Source organism: Mirounga leonina, unplaced genomic scaffold (genome assembly GCF_011800145.1).
Source record: "Mirounga leonina isolate KUSES-001 unplaced genomic scaffold, KU_Mleo_1.0 Mir_170, whole genome shotgun sequence".
NCBI lineage: Eukaryota > Metazoa > Chordata > Mammalia > Carnivora > Phocidae > Mirounga > Mirounga leonina.
The window spans coordinates 23,150,578-23,165,434 of record NW_023270433.1 but is presented as its reverse complement, the minus strand read 5'-3'; positions in this window follow the sequence as shown (position 1 = coordinate 23,165,434).

Genomic DNA, 14,857 nt, shown 5'->3' with positions numbered 1-14,857 from the left:
GGGGGGGCGCGGGCTGCGGGCTGCTCCCGCGCCGCGCGCCGGCCGAGAGCCAGCCGAGCAGGGCGCCTGCGTGTTCCCGGCGCGCTCGCTCCCACTCGCCGCGCCGCGCCCGGGGCCGGAGGAGGCCCGGCCGAGCGCCGGCTCCCGAGGCGCTTTTCCTGCGCCCGCAGCCCCCGCCTCCCACCTGGGAGGCTGCACCTCCAGCCGCCGCCACCGCCGCCGGGACTGCAGCACGCCCTCCTCCCTCGGGGCTGCGCCGGGTAATTGCAAACCGAGGCTGTGCTGCCCCCTGCCGGCCCGAGCGCCCCCTGTTGCTGTAGGTGTGCTCACGTGTGTACACGTAGGTGAGCACACACGTGTTTCCGGCGCCCCGAGCCCGAGCCCTGCAGCCGCCCCAGAGTCTCCGCCTGACTAGTGAGGAAAGCGGGGCTGCCTGCCCTGCGGGAAGCCTTGTCCCGGAGGCCAGAGAGGGAGGGAGAGAATAGGGTTCAGTGAAGGCCCTACTGGGCCCTCAGTTTCCCCTTTTGGAAAAGGAGAGAGGAGCACTAGATGATCAACAACGTCCCTGCTAAATTAGGTTCTGTCCGTTTAAGATCTCAGAGCTGGAAGGGCCCTTTTAGCCATTCCAGTCCAATGGACTCGTTCCAAACAAAGAAATTGAGGTCGGGCAAGGAGGGGGGAGTACTTTTCCAACCTACTCCACAGGGGACAAAAACAAGTAACACCTTTCCTCAAGAAGCGTGTGTCCAATATTGAGGCAGAGGGCTGCACAAATAACTAGCCATAATTGGAAAGTCTGGTAAAGGTCGGAGGCAGAGAGAAGTGCTTATAAACAATGCCCCTCAGGTATAGGAGTTCAAGCCCTGCTTCAGGAAGAAGTGGGTCGTGCAGTGTTGCTGGAAGGAATGTTGGGGAAGACCAGGTTGAAAGGAGGGCAGGCCTCTCCAGAACAATAACACTGCTTTGTGTGTGTGTGTGTGTGTGTGTGTGTGTGTGCGCGCGCACGCGCGCGCCCCTGGCACTGTGCTCAGTAAGCCCTTTGCATTCATCATCCCGCTTAATCCTCGGAATAACCTGGTTCTACAGCCGGTCTTAGCCCCATTGTACAGAGGAGGGAATTGAAGCTTAGAGCACTTAAGAGACTTGCTCCAGATTTCACGGTTAACAGGGGCTCATTTGCAGGGCTTCAGAGCTCCTAACCACGGCCAGGTGGAGGCATATGGCAGGACTGGCAAACAATGAAGGTTCCCGAGAGGCCTGGAAGGAGGCAGTGGCACAGCAGAAGGGACAGAGAAAGAGGGAGGGATGAATTCAGGCGGCGTTCCAGACATAGACATTGATTGAGGATCAGGTGCTGTCTTAGGTGATTTCATGGCTATTTTCATTAATCCTCACTCCAACCCTTCCAGGTAGTTCTGTTTATCCCGGTTGACTTAGGTGGAGTTTGGGGCTTAGAGGAGTAATATCCTTGCCTGAGGGCTCAGAGCTGCTGGCCGGCAGCTGCCAGGCCTTGACTTGTTGGGTAGTGTTCTCTGTACACTCTCCAGGGCTCTACCACGTGACACTGTCCTATGAGGGGGCATCTGCAATCAGCCTTCAGGTACCCACTCTGCTCCCCTTCCCCCAAGACTCCACTTAATAGAATACCGTTAGCAAGTGGGTGTTCAGAGGTAGCCCAGTCGGCTTACTGGTTTCCAAGGACAGCTCATTTCCTACTGGATAGCCCAGAAGTACTACAGCAGTACAGAGATGTCCACATCCAGAGCCCCTTTGCAGATACGATTAAATGAAGGAGTTTGAGGTGGGGAGATGATCCTGGATGATCTGGGTGGGCCCAGTCTAATCCCAAGGGTCCTTATAAAAGGGAGGCAGGAGGGTCAGAGTCGGAGAGAGTGATGTGGCATTGGCAGCAGAAGTCAAAGTGATGGGTCCAGGGGCCAAGGAATGCAGGCAGCTGCTAGAAGCTGGAAAAGGTAAGGACCAGATAATCTCCTAGATATTCCAGAAGGAATGCAGCCTTTGAATTTAGCTTATAAAAATCCATCTCAAACTCTGACTTCCTGAATTGTACAATAGTATATTTGTATTGTTTCAAGCCACTAAGTTTGTGATAATTTATTTCAGCTGTGATAGGAAACAAATACAAAGGCAGTAATAAATCCTATCAGTCTGGTGCATTACAGTTTTCAAAACCACCCCTCCATAGGGAGCATCATTCAGTTTGTGATTATTCGCTATCATTGTCTCCTGCTAGACACCAATCTCTGGAAGGGCAGGGCTTTTTCATATTCATCATTATAGTCCCACCTAGCACTTAGATTGCTGTCTGGTAAGTAGTCGGTGCTCGAAAAAACAAAACAAAAAAAACCCCACTTGCTGAATGAATTCAGGATCTCATTTCATTTTCCTATGGCCCTATGGGGTAGGAATTGCTCTTGCCTTTTAGAGATGGGGAAGATGAACACTGGAGTACAGCCTGAGCTCCCACTCCTGTCTCCTGACTGCAGATCCCACGTGCTAACCTGCTACTGACAGCCGCATCATCAAGAATCCCATGGGGCTACCACGTGGCTTTAGGGTTACCTCCACCTCCTCTGTCTCTGGTGCTGTCACCTACTGGATCTCATTCAGTCCTCATCACTAGAGTGGTTCAAGCACTCTTTTCTCTACCACACAGAGCAGAAACAGAGCTCAGGCCTTCCTTTGATTAAATTTCTTTTCTTTTTTTTTTTTTTTAAAGATTTTATTTATTTGACAGAGAGAGCACAAGCAGAGGGAGAGAGAGGGAGAAGCAGGCTCTGTGCTAAGCAAGGAGCCTGATGTGGGACTCGATCCCAGGACCCTGGGATCATTACCTGGACTGAAGGCAGACGCTTAACCGACTGAGCCACCCAGGCGTCCCCCTTTGATTAAATTTCATGTCACTCAAGTTTCAACCTGAGAATTTCAACATATGATGAGCCAGTTTGCATAGTTTGCATTTTGTCTGCTCATAGTGCTATGTATTTCAAAATAGTGATTGCTCTTTCTTCATCTTTGCCTTTTGGACCTAGAAGTCTTGTTATCTGAGGTTTATAACCAGCCCTTCAAAAATGTTAATTGCCCTTTCTCGGCCCTCCTCTGTGCTCAGCGTGAACAGGCCAGAACTGCACATGTATCCTGTTTGCCAACGTATCACTCTTTAAGGAGCCTTCTGTCCTCAAACCATTATGCAGAAGCCCCAGTGTTTTACCTTGCATTTCTTTCTAGAACCATCTCGAGCTGAAGTTCCCAAGAAACAGTCTACGCTAAATGCCAGGTCCTTTTCTTGGTCATCACAGTAGCTTGACTTCCTCAGTTTCCTGGGCAGTATTTGGAGTTTGGTCCCTAGAGTCATCTCCTTGCCTTGTCCTCATTAAAGCTCAGCTCCCACTTCTTCACCCACCTCCTCAGGTCCACGAGAACTCCCGCCACAGTCCTTGCCATCACTACTCCAGGTGCTCCGCGTCATCCGCAAACCTTGGAGAGTTCCTCATGCACTCCCTTCCTCCAGAGTAGTTTTACATGTTAATTAAACAGCCCTGAGCCCTGTCTCTAAGGAACTCCTTTCACAAATGTGCCATTTATCCCTATCCTTTGTTTCCTGGCTCCTTTCCTAGACTCAATAAAATTGTGCCCTCATTCCGTCAGACTCCTTTCTTCATAGAACAAGATTACACTTCAGTATATGTTCTTATTGGCTCTCTTGTAAAGTTTTCCCTCCACAGGCACTTACTGAGACCTTACTATGTACCACAAAGCCTTCCTTACCCTTTCTAGTGTTTGATAAATGTCGGCTTCATCTTTCTGGTATCGTTCCACAATAATGATAGCTAGCATTAATTACAGACTGTGTAGTGGGCAACCGCTGTGGTTTCTGCCAGCCTCCACTTGGCTTGTTTGGGTTACTTTGCAAACTACTTTACCTGCACTCAGAGGCCTGGTGGTCTAGGTCAAACTGACCCCATCCCTTGGCTCAGGTTTGGTGCCTGATCAGGCCTGGCTAATCAGAGCACCGCATTTCCCAGAGGCCTGTTACTGGCTCAAGAATAGGCAGTAACCCAAGTCAGGCCAATGGAGGTCAGTCCAGGACCTCTTGTTGAGATTATTGGGAACCAGCAGTGTTATGCCTGGGGACCTGCTTGCTGTGGGCCCACCTTGACACCACATGGGGAAAGCCTGAGGATGATAACAATGCAAGGAGAAGCAGAGCCAAGAGATGGAGAGACATCAATTTCTTTTTTTTTTTTTTTAAGATTTTATTTATTTATTTGACAGAGAGATAGAGAGAAAGCACAAGTAGGCAGAGAGGCAGGCAGAGGGAGAGGGAGAAGCAGGCTCCCCACTGAGCAGGGAGCCTGACGTGGGACCTGAGCTGAAGGCAGCCACTTAACCGACTGAGCCACCCAGGCGCCCCATGAGAGACATCAATTTCTGATGTCTATTTGATTTTGGCTACCTGGATCCAGCCATGCCTGAATCTACCCTCTGGAATTTACAATTTAAGGAGTGACTCAGATTAGACTGATGATTTTCCAGGTCCCAGATCTTTCCTCTGCTTCATTTGATCTCTTTCCAATGCATAAGCATTGTTTTTGAATAGACACTCACTTTATTCATTCTTTAAAGAACTCATCTTCAAGCAAATGACTAGCAAGGCGATACTCATCACTGAATAGTACAGAAATAAGTGGAGAGTTAACAAATCATCTAAATTTTTAGATATAGAAATGGCAATGACAAAGGACTCGGTGACTACAACAGAGTCCCAAATTCATATTTTTAGCCAATCCTTTCCCCCTGCTCCAGATCATATTTCTGACTTCCTCCTCAACGTTGAATCCCTAGATCTCCATTCCAAATGTCTACTATCCAGGCCTCTGTCTAGGCTCAAAAGATCGACATCTGGAGAGAAAAAAGAGTGTTCCCCACTTCCCTGATGCCAGCCCTAGCATGGGTTTCCTTTCTGAGGACCTGTTTTGTCCCTAGAGGATATGCATCCTGCTTTGGGAAAACACGGGTGGCCCTGATGTGATATAGCCCTAACGTTCTGATTGCAGATGCACACAGAGAGCAGAAAGGGGGCATTTTTATAGAGCTTGCCCACTCTGCTGCCTTCCTGTCTACATCCCCAATGTTACTGCTCTTTCTGGACATTCCTGAGGAGTTTGTCTTTCTCTTACTCTCTTAGCCAGCTGCTTACTGTTGATTCTTTTCTATCCAGTGCTTTAAAATCAGTGCTGTCCAATAGAACTTTCTACAGTGAAACATTCTTTTCTTTTTTTTTTTTTTAGATTTTATTTATTTATTTGAGAGAGAGAGAGCACAAGTAGGAGGAGCCACAGAGAGAAGGAGAAGCAGGCTCCCCGCTGAGCAGGGAGCTCGACTCAGGGCTCTATCCCAGGACTCCGAGGACCAGGACCTGAGTCAAAGGCAGACATTTAACCGACTGAGCCACCCAGGTGCCCCTACAGTGATACATTCTATATTTGTGCTAATATGACAGCCACTAACCACATGTGACTATTGAGCACTTGCAAGGTAGCTAGTGCAACTAAGTAACTAAATATTTCATTTAGTTGCACTTAAATTTAAATAGCTCTTCGTGGTCACCATAGCAGACAGTGCAGGACCAGACATCACCCCTACCCATCACCAGCAGCTGGGTTCATCTGCCTAATCTCTGCTCCTCTCCTGCCAGGAGAGTCTAGTTTGATACTGTGACCCCTTTTGCTCTGTCCTAGACTGCTGGCGTTAGCCTTCCCATGCCCAGCCAAGTCACCAGATGATAGCTCTGATCCTCTTTGCCATCAAGTAAAAAACAAAACAAAACAAACAAAACCCATCTTCTGTCAAGTCGGTCAGAACCAAGGTAAATTGTGCTTTTGCGGAAAAGCCCTTGGCAGCTGGGCTGGTGGAGGAGGCGACGGTGCTTTTGAAGTCCTGCTACAGCTCAGAGCGCAGTGTGGACACAGTGTGGAAGCAGTAGTCTAGTAAGCGAGGCTTCCGTGACTCACCTGGGTTAACACTGTACAACCGAGGAACCACAGACACCAAAGGAACCCTCCCCATCACCTCCTTCTCTGTGGTTGGCTTCAAGTCCTAGTTCAAGCCAAGGAAAGTGAGAATTTGCGGAAAGAGAAGGAAGTGGGTAGGGTCAGATGCAAGGCAGGGAAGGCTTAAGAGGAATGAGGTCGGGGGGTGGGGGGCTTCTGAAGTGGGCTAGCTGGGGACAGCTGTGGCCTTGGTGACCTTGCGGGCAGTGCCGACGTGGAAGCAGTGAATGGATTAGATGGTTTAAGAGAAAATGCGAGCAGGGACGTGGAGATGGTAGATCCAGACCACTCGTTTTTAAAAGTTTAGCATTGAAGGAGACAGCGAATGTCAAAGAACAAACATGGGACTTCTGCTGGAGTCTTGCCCCAGACTCACTTTTCTCATCTGTAAAAGGGGCAAGTACAACCCATACTACCAACCTCAAAGAGCATCTGCGGGGGAAGGAGTAAATGGCATTTTGTGAAGCTGAGCAGAGAGGAGCTGGGAGGAGCTGAAAAGTGACAAGTCCTTCTCTGAGGCACCCTGCTTTTCCTTCCCCAGGGAATCATAGAAAGCATACTATTTCTCTGTGCTGCGCAGGGGTTTTATGGTTTATTAAGGCTGTCACAGACATGACCGCATTTAATGACTCTGCATGACAATCCCGGTTCATAGCTGAAGAAACAGGGGCACAGAGACGTTGTGGGACGTGCCTGAGGCCACAGAGCTGGTGAGGCAGCTCGCCAGGACTGGAAGCCCTGGATCCCTCGGCTATCTGGCCTGGCCCTCTCCAAACTGCTGCCCGCCCTTGCCCGCGGCCATGGCAGCTCCCGCCCTCCCTGACTCACTGGGAGGGGGCCCTGTGCTTCTGCAGTCCCCAGAGCCAGTTTCTGACCCCCGAGACTCCGCCCTCTTTTTCCTCCCTTCGTCCCCTCCCTCCCTTCTCCCTTTTGATGAAGCTATGAGACATAAAGGCAGGGATTTGGATGACATTAAGATGGAAGCCACTGCAGGCCTGCCCTGCCCTGCCACTCCCCGGAGCCTGGGTGATTCCCAGGGGAAACAGGCAGCGAGGGCATTGGTGGTGGAGACAAGCTGGGCTTTGTTTGGGTTTTGCTGGGCTTGCCCAGCACCCAGGGCCCTCTGATAAAGCTGAGACGGAGCCCAAGGCCTAGCCTGAAGGCTTAAGACTCTGTGTCTCTCTCTCTCTCTTTCACGGTCTCTCTCTCCCCCTAAACCCCCCCTTGTTTGTGGGATGTTTTCTCCTAGCCAGGAACTGACTCCAGATACAAAGGCAGCACATTAAGTGGGGGCCGAAGGAAGAGAGGAACACATTCCTGTGTCATTTTTTTATGGCCCGTGACCCCCCACACAAGTGACCTTGACCTAACCGTCGCCCTGGAACCTGACCAATCAGATTAGTATTCCATCTTCTTCAGGCGGAGAGCAGAGGGGTGCCAAGGAGACTTTCCTGGTGTGGGGGGAGCAGAGCAGGGCCTTTCTCGGCCGACGATAGCCATCCAAGCTAGAAACGTCCAGCCCTCCTTCTCCCTCATCCCTTGACCTCCGTACCCTGCCAAGCCCACTTTCCACAGCCACTACCTGATCCCCTGGACCACTGCATCTCTCCCCTGCGATCTGCGATCTCTCCCTCTCCAGTCCACCCTTTACCCAGCGCCCGAGCCACCGGCCATTCTGAAAAGAAAACGGGCCACGCCGTTCCCCTATTTATCATCTCTCAGTAAGGCTGATGACAAGGGACACTGGATAAAATGACAGTCCCAGGAGTGTGGCAGGGGGCCTGGAGCCATCTATGTTTGCTATCTGGACAAATTCCACATACAGATTTTTAGCCGGCCTCTATTTATTTGCTGGGGAAGCAGAACAGGTTTTAAACCAGACTTACCCTCACATTTGGAGGCCTTGTCTTTCAGTAGCTCCCCATTACCAACAGGGAAAAGGCCTTCTTAGTCTGGCCCCACTATCACTTCACCCCCTTCCCCATTCTGAATTCTAAATTATTGACTTTCTTCAGACACCCAAAGGCACCTTTTGAGCCTTTATATGCAAATCCATCCCTCTCCAATACATTCTCCCACCTTCGCACCGGCAAACTCTTATTCACCCTTCAGAACCCAGATGGGCCCCCGCGGTAAGGTCTCTCTGACCCTCTCTAGATAGACCTGGTTGTTTCCCTGTCATCTTAGGGTGCCATATGCACATATATCTCCCTCTGCCACACAAATGGGGCAGCCTCTCTGTGCTGAGAGACCTTCGGCCCTTAGCAGTTACAGATGATGGCAGCGTGGGCTAGCGTGCAGAAAGAAAGAATTGAGAGATGAAAAAGGTAAACCCAATATAATGTGGTGAGTGATGGGCTATTGGGGCAAGGGAGCCAGGTGCCAGGTGGCTCCTAGGTTTGGGGCTGGTGAGTCCTCTTCTCTCCCACATTAAGATCTCCTTGAAGGGGAAGCACGTCTTGTTTACCCATTCATCCCCTGCTCCAGTGAGCACCCAGTGGTGGGAATTCCAACAGAATGGGGTAGGCCTGAGCCTGCTGGGAAACCAGTATTCATGACACCAGCCAGGATCCAGGCCTGAGGAAGAGGCAGGGTACCTGGTGAGTGGTCCTGGGCATGTGTTCAAGAACATTCATGACAGGTTACTTCAGTTGTTGGCTATCTGCCCCAAACCTGCTCCCCAACTGCTCTAGGGGGACCAATGCCCACTGGAAGCTACAACGGTTGGGGTTTAAGAAAGTAACTTTGAGACCCAGCTTTACGCCTGCCCACTACCCTGACTTTAAGTTAAGTGATTTCTTCTCCCCAGGCCTTTTTGTCCTGATGGTGTGCTCACTCCTGTCTCTCTCTCTGTATCCCTCTTTGTCTCTCTCTGTCTCTGTCTCTCTCTCTCACACACACACACACCAATGGCTGGCACACATATGTGTGTGTGAGACCACGGTCACCAAGCAGAGCCATCCAGAAGCATGGTTCAGAGGTTCTTTTGAATCCTTGCTGTGTGGCCTGGGCACAGAATCTGAGCCCTCACTCCTTAGCCTCTCATCTGTTTACAGGGCATAACAAAGTATTGACCTCACAGGCCTGGTGCGAGGAAGAAAGGACAGGAAGTATGCCAACCGTGTCTGGTAAGGACCCAATACATGTGACTTGTTATTGTTAGCATTTCTGTTCCTGTAATTATCGATAATTTTATACCCATTAAAAAAAATAGAAACCTTCTGGGCCAGAGCCTGGCTGGCGGGGCAGGCAGCCCAGGGGAGGCTAGGGGCCCAGAGCCTTGGGTGCGGGAGTGGAAGTGAAGTCTGTGGCCCAGGGCCTTTGGTGCAGGGACTGGAGAGAGGAGAGAAGAGAAAGAATTTGAGAAGAAATGGAGCCAGAAAAAAAGAAGGAGAGGGAGAAAGCCACCGTGGTGGCCAGGGAAGCAGCTCCCCGTGAACAGAAACCCTGCAAACCGGTCTGGGCAGTCCCCGAGCCAGGCCCCGGTCAGCTGGTGTGGCCGCATCCAGAAGGTGCAGTGGCCTGTGGTAGGGCTGCCCTCGGGCCGTGCCTGAGGCCTACTTGCTCGCCCCACCTGGGAGGCAGGTCAGGGGCCCTCCAGGCCTGGTCGATGACAGCCTTTCTGGGTCTGGGAGAGAAAGACTGCTTTAAAGAAAACTGGGGCACACACTCTACTACAAAAAAGGCACACTGCTTGAAGTCTGACAGAGCCGGATTCAGACTCTGCTCCAGCCAGGGCACCAAGACCATTTAAGTCGGGAAGCCAGTGTTACCGATAAATGGGCTGTGAAAACAGGACATCTGCCAGCAAAAGAACGAAGTTGGACCCTTATGTTACACCATATGCAAAAATTAACTCGAAGTGGACCAAAGACCTAAACCTAAAAACCCCAAACTATAAACCTCTGACAAAGGTAGTTTTCGGGGGGCACCTGGGTGGCTCAGTCGGTTCAGTGACTGACTCTTGATTTCAGCTCAGGTTATGATCTCAGGGTCATGAGATCGAGCCCCGAGTAGGGCTCCCCTCTCGGCAGGGAGTCTGCTTGAGGATTCTCCCTCTCTCCCTTTGTCCCTTCCCCCACCCATGCACACACATACTCTCTCTCTCTCTCAAAATAAATAAATAAATCTTTAAAAAGGAAGATATTGTCTGTGTTTCATCACTGTGTATTGGTGGCTGAAGTGGAGTGACTGAGGGATGTCATGCTTTGCCCCACTTCCGTCAGCCATACTGATTTTAGTATGGGTATGACCTCTAGGCCAGGGCAGGGCATCTCAAAGTACCTCCTCCAGGACACCATTCCTTCAGCATGATTCAGCACACAAGGGTCATACGGCAGGCAAAATAGGTGTGGAAAAGGTACCTCATACATTCTTCTCTTGGAAGTTCACCCAAACATTTGTTAAAGGAGTGTTAAAGGCCCTGAGAAGTCCTTCAGTTAAGAAATTGGTTTAATTTTCTTTAATCCGGTTGTCTTAACCTCTATAAAGACATGGTTCCTGGACGAGTATGTGTACCAGTCATTGCGTGCAAAACACCCCTGGAACCACAATAGGGATTTCACTACAATGGGAAGAGATTGCCTTTCTGATGGGGGGTGGGGTGCGGGGTAGGGGGGTGGACTTTAGGATGCTGCCACTGGAAATATTTAAAGCTGTGTTGTACTTTTGAAAATAGAAGGGAGAAAAGGAGAAAAAGAAAAATAGGAGAAGGGGGTGTCTAGATGACATTACTTTTGGAAACTCAGAGAGAACAGAAACTACAGATAGTAACACACCGATGGGAAACATTATCTTAATGATTATCTTAACTATGATCAAAGATAATGCAAATTAAAGCAGACTTCAGGCACTTTCAGATGTTTACTAAAGAAATACAGGGGTGATGAGGAGGGAAATGCAAAATAATAGCCCCAGTGCAGGCAAGGTTGTGGTGAAACTGACACGCTCACTTAATCAATGACACAACCCGTTGGGAAGGCAATCTGTAGCGAGAACCACAAAGATCTCTTTGACTATTAACCCCACTACTAGCAATGTATCTTAAGGAAATATTAAATTGAAAGCCTTACACTGAATTACTCCCAACAATAGCAAAATGCTGGCTGTCTCTGATGTTAAAGTTTCAAATGGGAAATGTGAGGCTAGGTAGAATCGTCCTATCAAAGGTGACTAAGTACCTATGGAATTAAAACAAACTGGATATCAGAGCGTTTGAGTTTCCTGAGGAATTTTTAAAACACAGATTCCAAGGCTCTACCCCATTTGTGCAAAATGGCTGAGAGCTCGCTCTCTGAGCCACTACATTTGGCTGCTTCCCTCTCAACCCCCACCTGCCATTTCTGTTTCCAGTTTAGTGTCCAGAGAGAGGGAACCTACATGGAGGACATTCTTCTGTGCCAGGTCATAGATCACTGGCCAGCCAATGAAGCTGGCTGCCCTGGAGTCAATGCCCAGCCCTGATCCAACCAGCTGTAGGTGGTTGACCAGAATAGTACAAAACACAGTCCCCTACGTCTACCTGCCTCTCTCTTCTCAGCAGGGCCTTATGCATAGGATAATTCTCCTGGATTGCAAAGGCTATCGTGGAAACATCTGTGGTTCTTGGAGGTGGGGGAGGGGTGCAGGGAGCTGATTATGTAATTCCAAATTTCCAGTTGATAAGAAATCAGGCTGAATCTTTGGATTGGGTCACAATAGAAAATCTCAGCAAGCGAGCCTGCCTTTCTGGGCCAAGTGCTCTGACAGAGAGAAATAAATATTCTATAGCCATTTAATAAACAACCCCTGAGACAATTAGCAAACATAACCTCCAATAGTATGGACTTTTCCTCCTATAAATTTCAGAAAGGTTGCTTTTGCTCATGTCAGGGTTTTAAAGTAGCACTTTCCCAAATTATTTTAGCAAATTAGCAGTTTGGAGTATCACGCTCAGCTTCAGCAATCCTTGCCAACCTCATCCCGCTCCGAGAAAGCCATGCTCAGTCTTTTCAAAGCAGATAGCGTAATGTTGCTTCTTGCTGAAGTTTGGCCAGTGGGGTAGGGTTAACCGAGGGGAGGCCTCGGCAATGAAGCTGCTAGAGGTTGATGAACAAGGAGAAGCTGAAGGTCAGAAAAGCAAGAAAAAAGAGAAGACCAGGAGGACTGAAGCTGCCCTCCCTCCCTTAGCTTCTCGAGGTCAGAGAACTTCATGCTGTGCTGTCTAATATGACAGCCACCAGCCACTTGTGAAGCTATTTAAATTGAAGATACTTTGAATGAAACAAAAGAAAAATTCAGTTGCTCGGTGGTACTGGTCCCATTCGAGGGCGCAAGTGCTTCCTGAGTCCTGTGGCTGCCCTTAGTGCAGATGTAGACCATTTCCATTACCGCAGAAAGTTCTGTTGGGTAGGGGTGTAGAATGAGCCATGTTCTCTTCCCGCTACCCCACTGCCAAATGTTGGTCCCTCTGTGCCCACCCTGTGGGTACAGATGTCACAAAGCCAGTTTGGAAATCTCTTAATGGTTTAGCATTTGTGCTTGGAGATCCAAAGAGCCAAAACCAGGTGATAAAGGTCCCCTGAAGAGGGAGGCCCAGCCACGTTAAGTCATGGCTCCCAGGCTTCTTGGATGGAGGGCTCCCGAGGTTTTCTCTCACTTTGCAGAGAGAGAGGGAAGGTCATTTGGTTCCTCCTTTTCCTTCTTTCCTAGCAACACAGCCACAGTTGTCATTTCAATGAGGTGATGATTTGTTTTTGTGTCCCTATGAGGGAGAGGAGCCTAAAAAGGGGCAATCAGTCCAGGTTTGAATGTTATGAAGGTATGGGAAACACGTGGAAGGTTGTAGCTTAAAAATAAACCAAACCAAACTTTCCACTCCCACCAGGTCAACTACCAGTAAGTTCCAGGCTGCCCTGAGAGGTCTATGGTGGGGGGGGGTGTGTGTCACATTAATCCCTTTCCCATGAGTGGCCTTGCCCATCAGGTGAAGCCTCAGGCGAGAGTTCCGCTCAGCAGAGCTGAGCCTCCACCATCAAGCCCATTGTTGGAAGATTACAAGCACATGTCATAGGCAGGCCGGAGGCCGCACTTCCAACCCTGTTTCCCCTTATTCTGCTCCCACTTCTGGAGACACAGGCCCAGCGGTTCCATTGCAGAGGCACGGGGCCTGGGACATTGGCTTGCTAGATGCTGTAGGTCCCCTCGTCCTCTTTTGAAAGAGAGAGAGCATGAGCGGGGGTGAGACAGAGAGGGAGAGACACAGAGAGAATCCTTAAACAGTCTTTCCACTGAGCCAGGAGCCCCACGTAGGGCTGGATCCCAGGACCCCGAGATCACAACCTAAAGTGAAGTCAGACGCTTAACTGACTGAGCCCCCCAGGTGCCCCACTGTGGGCCTCTTCTGCTTAACAGCCCCAAACCAAACCGCTCCCTCTTCTGCATTCCCAGCCTGCATGAACCTCAGAATGTGCTGAGCAGAGGCCGTCTGATTTGTCTGGAGCAATTCAGCCAGCCCCGTTGCAAAACACACTGATGATATCGACCCAGGTTTCTCATCTGAAAGGTTTGACTCTTTTCCCAGAGAAGCCTTAATAGATTAATTAGATCTTTGCCCCTCAGGGATTTGGCAAATAAACAATGATGCATTTACACCAATAATAGGTATAAAGAACTAGTGTTTTATCATCAAAATTAGTCAAGCTGAGTTTAATATGAGGGGCAACAGGGAGTTAAAGTATGCATGGCAGGGTGCGGGGGGACAATGATAGGCATGGGGATGAATTTATCACATTCCTAACTCCCGCACCCTTCAGGTAAAATGTGGCAGAGTACAAATCTAAAGGCTTTATATACTTTGCCTCAAAGTGAGCCCATGTTTCTTTTTTTTTTTTTTTAAAGATTTTATTTATTTATTTGAGAGAGAGAGCGTGAGAGTGGGGAGGGTCAGAGGGAGAAACAGACTCCCTGCTGAGCAGGGAGCCCGATGCGGGACTCGATCCCAGGACTCCAGGATCATGACCTGAGCCAAAGGCAGTCGCTTAATCAACTGAGCCACCCAGGCGCCCCTGAGCCCATGTTTCTTGATCTTCAAGAAGCATAATGCTACCCTGGATGGCCAAATAGATCGTTTCTGAGAGTTACAGCCCTCTCTAGCATTTGAATACCTTGAAAATACTTATAAAATTCATTTGTTTTTGACATCTTAAGTCTCCAGGAATTTTTTTTTTTAAGATTTTATTTATTTATTTGAGAGAGAGAGAGCGGAGGAGCAGAGGGGGAGGGAGAGGGACAAGCAGACTCTGTGCTGAGTGCGAGCCTGATGGCAGGACTGGATCTCACAGCCCTGAGATCACGACCTGAGCCAAAATCAAGTCAGACGCTCAACTGACTGAGCCACCAAGGCGCCCCCAGGAATGTGTTTGTTTGTTTGTTTGTTTTTAAAGATTTTATTTATTTATTCATGAGAGAGAGAGAGAGGCAGAGCGAGAAACAGGCTCCCAAGGAGCAGGGAGCCCGATGTGGGACTCAATCCCAGGACCCTGAGATCATGACCTGAGCCGAAGGCAGACGCTTAACCATCTGAGCCACCCAGGCGCCCAGGAATGTTTTTTAATAGTAATTTTCAGGTATGTGTTTCCTAGAACTAAGTGGAACTTAGTTCCACCTATCAGATGAACTTTCCTGTGATTGAAAAATAAATTTTCTTTGTTTCTTATTAAATTTTTATTTCTGGTTATTTAAATAATAGATAGGAAGAAGAAAGAAAGAAAGAAAGAAAGAAAGAAAGAAAGAAAGAAAGAAAG